This window comes from Bidens hawaiensis, unplaced genomic scaffold (assembly GCF_021521415.1).
Source record: "Bidens hawaiensis isolate Kalapana, Puna unplaced genomic scaffold, B.hawaiensis_p1.1 tig00008933_1, whole genome shotgun sequence".
NCBI classification, from domain to species: Eukaryota; Viridiplantae; Streptophyta; class Magnoliopsida; order Asterales; family Asteraceae; genus Bidens; species Bidens hawaiensis.
Genome location: NW_027491648.1, coordinates 529 through 9977, shown reverse-complemented (window position 1 = coordinate 9977; position 9449 = coordinate 529). Strand labels below are relative to the sequence as shown.

General features: G+C 39.2%; 1 pseudogene; it reads right to left on the bottom strand.

The window, feature by feature from the left end:
- Positions 1 to 6429: 6429 nt before the first annotated feature.
- Positions 6430 to 7466, bottom strand: LOC143530372 (uncharacterized; annotated as a pseudogene).
- Between the last annotated feature and the right edge of the window lie 1983 nt (positions 7467 to 9449).

Here is a 9449-nt window from a genome sequence, read left to right as displayed (position 1 = left end):
CAGAGGAGTACCTCTCCGCCAATGACGGTAGGCTTGGTCAGCCTACCTGAGGCGACGACCCAGGCGCCTCTGCCTGCTTCCGCTGGTTCAGTTGCTCACTCATTTGAGCCGACTGTTCCAGCTGTGATGACGTCACCGCCGGCTGTGAGTGCTGTTTTTACCGCATCTTTCACCGAGCCGGCGGTTACTTTTGCTGCGGATTCCGCGGCGGCGACCGTGGCGGCTTCTACCATGCCTCCGTCATCGGCAACGACGGCCGAACCTTCAGGTATGCATGGGGCTTCTCGCCAATCTCTGCCTCCTTCCCATCTGCCTGACCTTTTAGATGGATTTCCCTTGGGTTCAGGTGATGGGTTTGGCGGCTATCGGCCTGTTATTGACACTACAGGTGCGTAGGGTTATTTTGGCCCATTTTATATATTTTTTTATCATCTTTTCCTAACTGCTTTATGTTTTTTGCAGTGTCGGATTCCAATGAAGTGTATGTTCCACGATGGAACATTCGCCGAGGAACAACCCTTCGCACCCCTGTGGAGTGCGTGGAGTGGGCTCGTCACGCTGCTCCTAGTGGTGCGTTGGGGGAAGCCATGGCTAGCTACCAGGAGGGTAGGCTAACCAATGAGCTTCGGGTTCTCCTGGCCCGGATGCAGCCGCGCGTCGAGCTGCTTTGTCGTGAAAACGACAAGTTAAAAGCAGCTCGCCTTCAGGAAGTAGCTCAGGCGCGGGCTGTCCGGGAGGAGAACCAAAGACTTACCGCAGTGGCTGCGGAGAAGGAGAAGGCCTTCAAGGCCCTCGAGGTTGTAGTTCAGGCCCGGCTCGAGGCCCGTTCCAAGGCTGCCCAAGCTGTTAATGAACAGCTTCGGCTGGCTAAGGAAACTGCAAGGAACGCAACCGAGAGGGCCACCAAGGCTGAAGCTGTTGCTGAGCCTCTACGCGTGGAGAATGAAGAGCTTAAAGCCAAATTAGAGGCTCTCCAGCAGGCTCATGATGCCTTGGCGATGGAAGACGCCAAAAAGCTCCAGGAGATCTTGGACCAGAGGGGGGTGCTTGACCATACTGAGCGGAAGCTAAAGGGCGTCGAAGAGGCTGCGGCTAAAGAAGTGTTGCTTGCCAACCTCAATAAGAGTGAAGCCGAACGCGCTCGTAACGAAGCTCAAGCTGCCCTCCAAGAAGCTCTGGTTGCCAAGGAATGGCTTCTTCGAGAAGCGTTGTCTCAGGTATGCTTTTCATGTCTTTACGCTTTTCTTTGTAAATAGAAAAGGTTCTGATACTTGTATATTTTCTTGTAGGTTGTGCATCGGGTCTTCTCAGAGACGTCTTATGATGATGCTATGAGCGCAGCCCTCAACGCTTCTCACGAGGATGGGGAAAAGGCCGGCTTCCTGCTTGGTCTAGGGTTCGTTGAGAAAGGCATCCCGCTTTCCAACTTCCCTTTGTACAATGTTGATACTGAAGCTGTTTACGACCAAGCAGTGAACCAGTATGCCGCCTTCCCGCATCCGGTGGTGGAGAAGGTGAACCAAGTTGCTGCTGCTGATGATGGGTTAGCTATCCTTAAAGCTTTCCTTGGACCGCCACGTTCTACTGATGGTGCGGGTCCAAGTGGAAGTGGCCCTGAAGCCTGATCCTGAAGATCCCTTCCCACTGCTAGGATAGATTTAGCTTGTATAGATTTATTTTCTTGTAGGCGGGTAGTTACCCGGCCATTCTTGTAATGAATATTATGAAATATAAATCTTTGTGCGGGTAAGACCGCTACTTTCTCTGGATTCCTTGCTTTATAAACGTTATATGACTTGCATACTTTAGTTTAAATTAGCAATTTTCCAAGTGTAGAATAAGTTAACCTTTGAACGTGGTAGATAATAGGTTGAAGTTTTGCTTCCTCTTTCGTGATTGTGCGGGTATGACCGTCACTTGCACTTAGTAGGATGGCTAAACTTTACCTATATCTGACCTGCGTGTAGGTTTTCCTCATCCTTTTTTGAAATTTCTAAGTGTTTAAGATAAATTAACCTTTGAACGTGGTAGATAATAGGTTGAAGTTTTGCTTCCTCTTTCGTGATTGTGCGGGTAGGACCGTCACTTGCACTTAGTAGGATGACTAAACTTTACCTATATCTGACCTGCGTGTAGGTTTTCCTCATCCTTTTGTTAGAAATTCTCTGTTTTGAATAACCGTTCGACGCGCGGTTGTTAATAGGTTAGTGTTCAGTTTCCTCTCATGATTCATGCGGATAGACCGGCACTTTCATTTAGTGGGATGACTGAACTTTTCCCCTTCAACTGACCTGCGTGAAGGTTTGCCGTTTTTTGGGTTTATGCGGGTTTTGCCGCCTTCCCCACGCAACGACTTTCCACATTTATGCGGTGAAAACCAGCATATCCGTGTTGAATAAATTAACCGTTCGACGCGCGGTTGTTAATAGGTTAGTGTTCAGTTTCCTCTCATGATTCATGCGGATAGACCGGCACTTTCATTTAGTAGGATGACTGAACTTTTCCCCTTCAACTGACCTGCGTGAAGGTTTGCCGTTTTTGGGTTTATGCGGGTTTTGCCGCCTTCCCCATGCAACGACTTTCACACTTATGTATGCGGTGAAAACCGGCATCAGTGTTGATAGTTCATAAAGTATAAATGTAAAATCATCAGCGTCGATGTTCTAAGGAGAATCATTTCCATTAGAAGTGGCTCTGGGCCTTTTCTTTACAAATTTTGGAATTGATCTACATGCAAACTGTGTAATTGAGCTCCCTTCCATGTTGTTGGGATGAGAGTGCCATCGAGCCGATACGCACCTGGTTCGGGATCTCGTTCTTTACGCAGCATGTAGTCTCCACATTGAAGCTGGAATTTTTATTCGTGTTTTCCCCAGCTGGGGTTCTACACGCATCAGCCTGCTCAGCGTTCATTGCGCCACGAGGTGCGCGAGCGTCCCATCTCTGACAAATGCTTCGACCATGTCTTTTACGTCTATGCATTCTTCAGTGTTGTGGCCTTTTGTCCTGTGAAAGTCACAGTATTTGCTCCGATCGGCATTGTGACGATGTCGGATCATTGGAGGCTTTGGCCATGGGAGCTCCTCAGTGGCGAATATCTCGGTGACGCTTTTGGTGAGCGGCGTCCATCTGGAGTTCTGGTTCGACTGTACGTTACCTCTTCCGCCTAACCGATGTTGCAAGCCGGATGAGGTGTCAAAGTTTACCCTCGACTGCCAAATGCCTAGCTTCCGCTTTTTGTTTAATCGGGCGGTAAGGACGTTGTCTTCTCTTGTTTTCTGGGTGTAGAGGTTTGTGCTCTGTGGGAGATCTCTACCCAGTTGTTTCTCCGTTTCCGCAAAGCGTTTAGCTGCTGTCATGATGGCATCCCATGTGGATGGCATGCCATCTTTACCCGTTAAGGTGCGGATGAGCTCTGGGTCGTTCGCGCCCTGAATAAAAGCAGCGCGAACAAGATCTTCGCTAATGTTACCCAGACTTAGCTTCTTCGAGTTGAAGCGAGTGATGAAGTCTAGCAAAGATTCATCTTCCTCTCGAATGCATTTGAGGATTGTCCATTGCTCCTCGGTATACTTTCTTTGCTGGCTGAAGTGTTGGCTAAACTTCTGTTGGAAGTCTGCCCAGTCGTAGATGTGGTTGACCGGTAGACGATCGAACCACGCTCTAGCAGCCCCCACAAGCGTCATTTGGAACATGTAACACCACGTAGGTTCCGTCCAACTACTGACGGTTGCCCCCGCTATGAATCTGTTCAAATGATCATCTGGGTCAGATATACCATCATATGTACCTATGCTGGACATTTGTTTGGCACTTTTTGGGGCAATTGCTTCCGCAATGTCCCTTGCAAATTTGGACGTTCCCGCATTTGCAACAGTTGGTCTAAATGTTTTGGAAAAATAGAAACTCGTTTGTTCAACATTATCTCTGTCAAGCATTTCATCAAACAGCTTGCATGCATGTCAAAAGTAAAAGTATAGTTTGAAGCGTTACATCAAACAGGGCGGCCTTTAGAGAGGGCGGGGTGGTCGACGGCCCCCGGCCCTACACCCCGTTAGGCCCGAATTTTTTTTTAAATAAAATTTATATGTATTTTTATGAATAATAAGATGTATATTTAATTTTTAAACCCAACTACATAACAACTAATTTGGCTTAGTGACAAGAGGTATTATTTTCAACCAAAAGGTTATGGGTTCCAATCCCATTTGGAACATGTTTAAGCTTATTTTTATATAAAATTTTTTATACAACTCAAATCATAACTAAGTATTGCTATTTAAAAATCATAACAAAATACTCATTTTACTCGAGGCCAAAAATTTTTTTTGCCTTCGGTCCAAAATATTTTTGACGTCTCGGAGCCGGGCCTGACATCAAACGCTCCCAAACATGTAATAAACACAATGATCAGAAAGACACATCTCATCAACAAACAATAAAGAGGAACGTTCAATCTCAATTTCCCATTCTATGACTGAAAATTGATATCGCAATACAACAAAAACGAAGAAGGAAAACTCTAAAACCAATTTCGAATTGAAGATGGTATTTTCTAACCTGCTACATCGTAGACGGAAGCGATAGAGAAAAAACGACAGTCCGCGATGGCCGATGTTTATGTAGATGAAAAAGAAGATCAGTAACCGACAGAGCAAAGAAATACGTGTAAAGAGTAGGGACACGTGGCACTCCAACAACATGTTAAAATTGAAAAAACTAAGTACAATACGTGATCCACATGATACAGGACCTCATTGTCAACTCCTCCCGAAATTGTTAGTATATAAATTATATTAAAATGCTATTATATATGGAACAAAGCATCGACCTGTAGATTGATTTTAACGTTATTGTAACCCCTATATGAGTGTGACAAGTGTGTGGCAGGTTCAACTAACATTGAATTGAAGGGCACTTAAGTAGCAAGTATACTAAACTATGTCGGCAATCTCCACATATCCATTCTTAAAAATTATAACATACCTTTGCTTAAGATTTAGTTTATAAGGTTATTCCAAACTTAGATAAACTAATAGTTGTAGTTTGTCTCCTATAAAATAAACATTCTTAGATGTTAAAAATCGAACATACATTTTTTTTATAGTTCACTACTTTTGTTGGTTTTTAAATAAATAAAACTTTGTAAAGCGGTAACAAAGTTTTCTAGTTATGAGTTAGATAGACTATTCTTGGAGTTTTTTTACCAAAAAAGGGGAAAAGTATTTATAAATATAGGTTACTAGCTTTAGAAACCCGTGTATTACACGGGATAAATGAATGTATACATTACAATGAATAATTTAATATAAATAAAAAAAAGATAACTAAGCCTCTTTATATTATGTAAAAAAATGTATTACAAATATAGTTGTGTTATATCATCAAATATATTTGACTTTTAAATCGAGAATGGGCTGTTCTACAATCGATATACTATAATTAAGCAACGCCACTGAAGGAAAATTTAAAACAATGAGGCATTTCGATGTGAAAGATAGCTAAACTCTTTCACAAATTTTCAATATTTAATAAACATGGTTTGTTGTAGATTTTTGAGTTTCACCAAGTATGTTGTGAAATATATTCTAACAATGTACATTAGTATAATATGTAAATATTTATTTGTATAAAAATGTATAGATATAATACAAATAAAGTTTAACTAAAAGTGAATAATTTAATTAGATATAATAGAAATATAATGTAAAAGGAAATGAATAATTTTTTATATTTGCCATATATAAGTTTTGGAGGAAAAAATTGTAAGGATTAACCACAAAGTAACACGTATCACAATTATTTACTTATTATAATATAGGTAGATTTTGAAAATATTTACTAAAATAGAGATTTTTTATTTTCTCTCTCCTTTTTATTTAATTCTTTTTAATTTAGAGTTAGAGAAAAAAGAAAAAAAATACCATAAAATGATTTTGATCAAATACAACAACGTTCTTTTATAATCTCATCTAACACAATTCTTGTATATTTTATTTTCATTTTCAAACAACTAACTATAGTTTTAACTTATCTTTTTTAACTAACTTATAATATAATTATTTTTTCTTCAAACTAGCCATTAAAGCTACTGCCACAACTTAACTATCATCTAAATAAGCTTTAAGATGGTGAGAAACATGAAAAATACACTAAAAAGCTTTCAAATTAACAGTCTTATTATTAAAACAATTAAAATAATAATGCCTATAAAGTCAACTTGCTAGCGGTCATAATATTAAATACATATTAAATAAAAATGTCAAAACAACTTCACCCTCTTAGACATCCATTCTTCTAGGCTTAGAGGGATTGTTGACCGATTATGACCGCGTTCTTCATAAATTCCACAACGGTTACCACTTTTCCTTCTTAATGTCCATCCAATTCGTAGCCTTGTTGAGCGAGAGCGACCCTTTTTGTCTCGCTTTAGATCAGAATTTGGAAGTAATCTAATACATGGTGAGTGTGGCCAATAAGCTTCATGAGGAATCGGAAAAAACTCGGATGACTAAGTAGCACAATATCCACAATTGAGTAACACTTGTTAATGTATTGCCAGTTGTTTAAAGAAAGTTTGGCGCATACACTCAAAACATGAGACACGGATACTTAAATATCTCCCATTTACCACACGAGCAAGTTCTTTGTTCCAAATTAACTCTTGGACATTTTTCCCTTTTGAGTTATGACCTCAACAATTCCTTTCTGTCGGTTAAAAGATTTCAAAGAATGTGCACCGGCTTTTGACATTAAAGCAGCTTGTTTTGCCGCAACATGGGGAGCATACACACCTCCGTTAGCTGGGCACTAGATCCCATAGGACGTCTCACCTCAAAATAGTGAACCAATCTTACAATGTAAGTTGAACACATGATGTGATCAGTAAAAACGGCACCTTTAAGTACACTATTAATATCTCTGATAATTTGTAGTGAGCAACCCATATCGCTTTCCACCATCATGCGCAAGTGTCCATTTATCAAGTGCATGTTCCTCGAGCCATTGACGAGCTTGTGAATTTATAGTCCCAATTTCTTCCATTATAGAGTTGAACTTTCGAATTTGATTTGACTCCCAACAAGATAAGCTAGTTTCTTCAATTTTGAGTTGCGAAACTTATCATTAAAATTGTTGATAAATGCCTTAAACAATGCCTATGGAAAAAAAATTGATAAATGTTACTGACATTAATAAAACAAAAAAACAAAACTATATGATATAATTTTTATAAACTTTACCTGTGAAAACCATGTGGTTCTAACCATGAGATCCTTCCTCATTAACTGCCTTTAAGATTCCGGCATGGCGATCAAATATTAAACATACCCCTTCAATATCTTTTACCACATGTTCTTGGCATGAGAAAGAAACCAATTCCAACTAGGGTAAGATTCATTCTCAACAATAGCAAATGCAAGTGGCAATATCTGATTGTTACCATCAACTCCCATTGCGATCATCATCTTGTCTTTGTACTTACCATACAAATGTGTGCCATCAATACTAATCACAGATCGGCAATGTTTAAATCCCTTACATGGATCAAATGCCCAAAACACACGTCTGAATTCCTACTGATCATTCGTCTGTCTCATAACACACCATTCAACTATAGTCCCCGGATTAAACTTTCGTAATGCATTTAAAACTTAGGTAACATAATATAGATTCTTCCCAATTCTCAATGACATGTTTAATTGCCTTATGTTTTCCTACCTAAACCTTCTTATATGAGGAGTATAGCCTAACTTATCATTATTTCGACTCTCAAAGCGGTATTACTAATAGAAGGTTGCTCTTTTATAAGGTGTTGGATTTCTTGAGCAATTAAAGTTGCATCTAGGTTGGTTGATCCTGAGTATCTTATAATGCAAACAAGTATGTGGACCCGTATACTGTGTGTTTCAAAGATCCACTATGTTTACGTTTACTTGCACGAACGTGCCATTGCAACCATGTTCATGTAACTTGCATACTATACACCAAGTGGTTGGTTTTGATTCTATAACCTTATAATGTTTATGTGACTTGATATGTTAGAGTTTGACGGCTCTAATAAGTTCTTCCTTATTATTGAAGAAGAGTTAATGGCCATTTTCGTCCATGTGGTTTGCTACTTTCGCCACTTCAGTCCAAATTTTTAATTTTGTCAATTTAGTCCTCATTGTTTTAATATTAGCCAATTACGTCCCATCCGTCTAACGGCATCCAGCTATGCCGTTAGTTTAAGGGTATTTTTGTCTTTCTCCTTTTAATTTTGAGTTAATGGTCATTTTAGTCTCTGTGGTTTGATATCTTTGCCAATTCAGTCCAAAGTTTGAAAATTTGTCAATTTAATGTTCAGTTTAATTCAGTTTTTTTTATTTTTATGTTTTTTGTTTATAACCCTAAAGAGCTTAATTCAAGCCAAAAACCATCGAGCAACCTCAAATACTGGTATGCATTTACTCTGTTGACAACAGTAATCATACCCCCCCCCCCTTATATTAGTGTCTAGACATTTCCTAAAATCTTCTCCATGGTGGAATTCAATGGTAAAGTGGTTAAGGTAATTCCCTGAAACCGAATTATACAAAAAAAACTAAAAATTGTTTTGTTGATTAATGTATAATAGTTGATTACGACCCAGATTTTCGTTATAATATGTTAATCTCTAAACCCTAAATTTTATGCATTCATCAAAGAAACTATTTTAGTTTTTTCGGTACAATTCAGTTTCACAGTTTTGCTTTGACCACTTTACCATTGAATTCCACCATGGGAGAGAGTTTAGGAACCGTCTAGAAACTAATACGAGAGGAGGGGGTATGATTACTGTTGTCAACAGAGTAAATGCAGACTTGTTTTGGGCGTGAATAATGCTCTCTAGGGTTATAAAAAAAACTGACTTAAATTGACAAAATTTCAAACTTTGGACTGAATTGGCAAAAGTATCAACCACAGGGACGAAAATGACCAATAACTCAAATAATAAAGGAGAAAGACAAAAATACCCTTAACTAACGGCATATCTGGATGCCGTTAGCGGATAGACGTAATTGGCTATATTTAAAACTATGATGACTAAATTGACAAAATATAAATTTGGACTGAAGTGGCGAAAGTAGCAAACCACAGGGATGATAATGGCCTTAACTCTTGAAAGAATCTTTTCCTAACTCACTGGTGAAATCATTTTACTCCCATTATGTGATATCATCCAATTGCCATCGACATTCAAATTAGTTTCCTCTAAATTGGTATAAGTTGAAGGTATTTGAACATTACCATGTGATGTTTCATCTCTATTGTCTGAGTCTCATTCCCAGTTTTTCTAATACATCATCCATATCATCTTCATCTTCATCTTCATCTTCATCTTCATCTTCTTCTAACACATCATCATTATTCACAACCGCAAACTGGGGATTCTAGAGAAATTATTTACAAACTAGGATTTTCAAAAC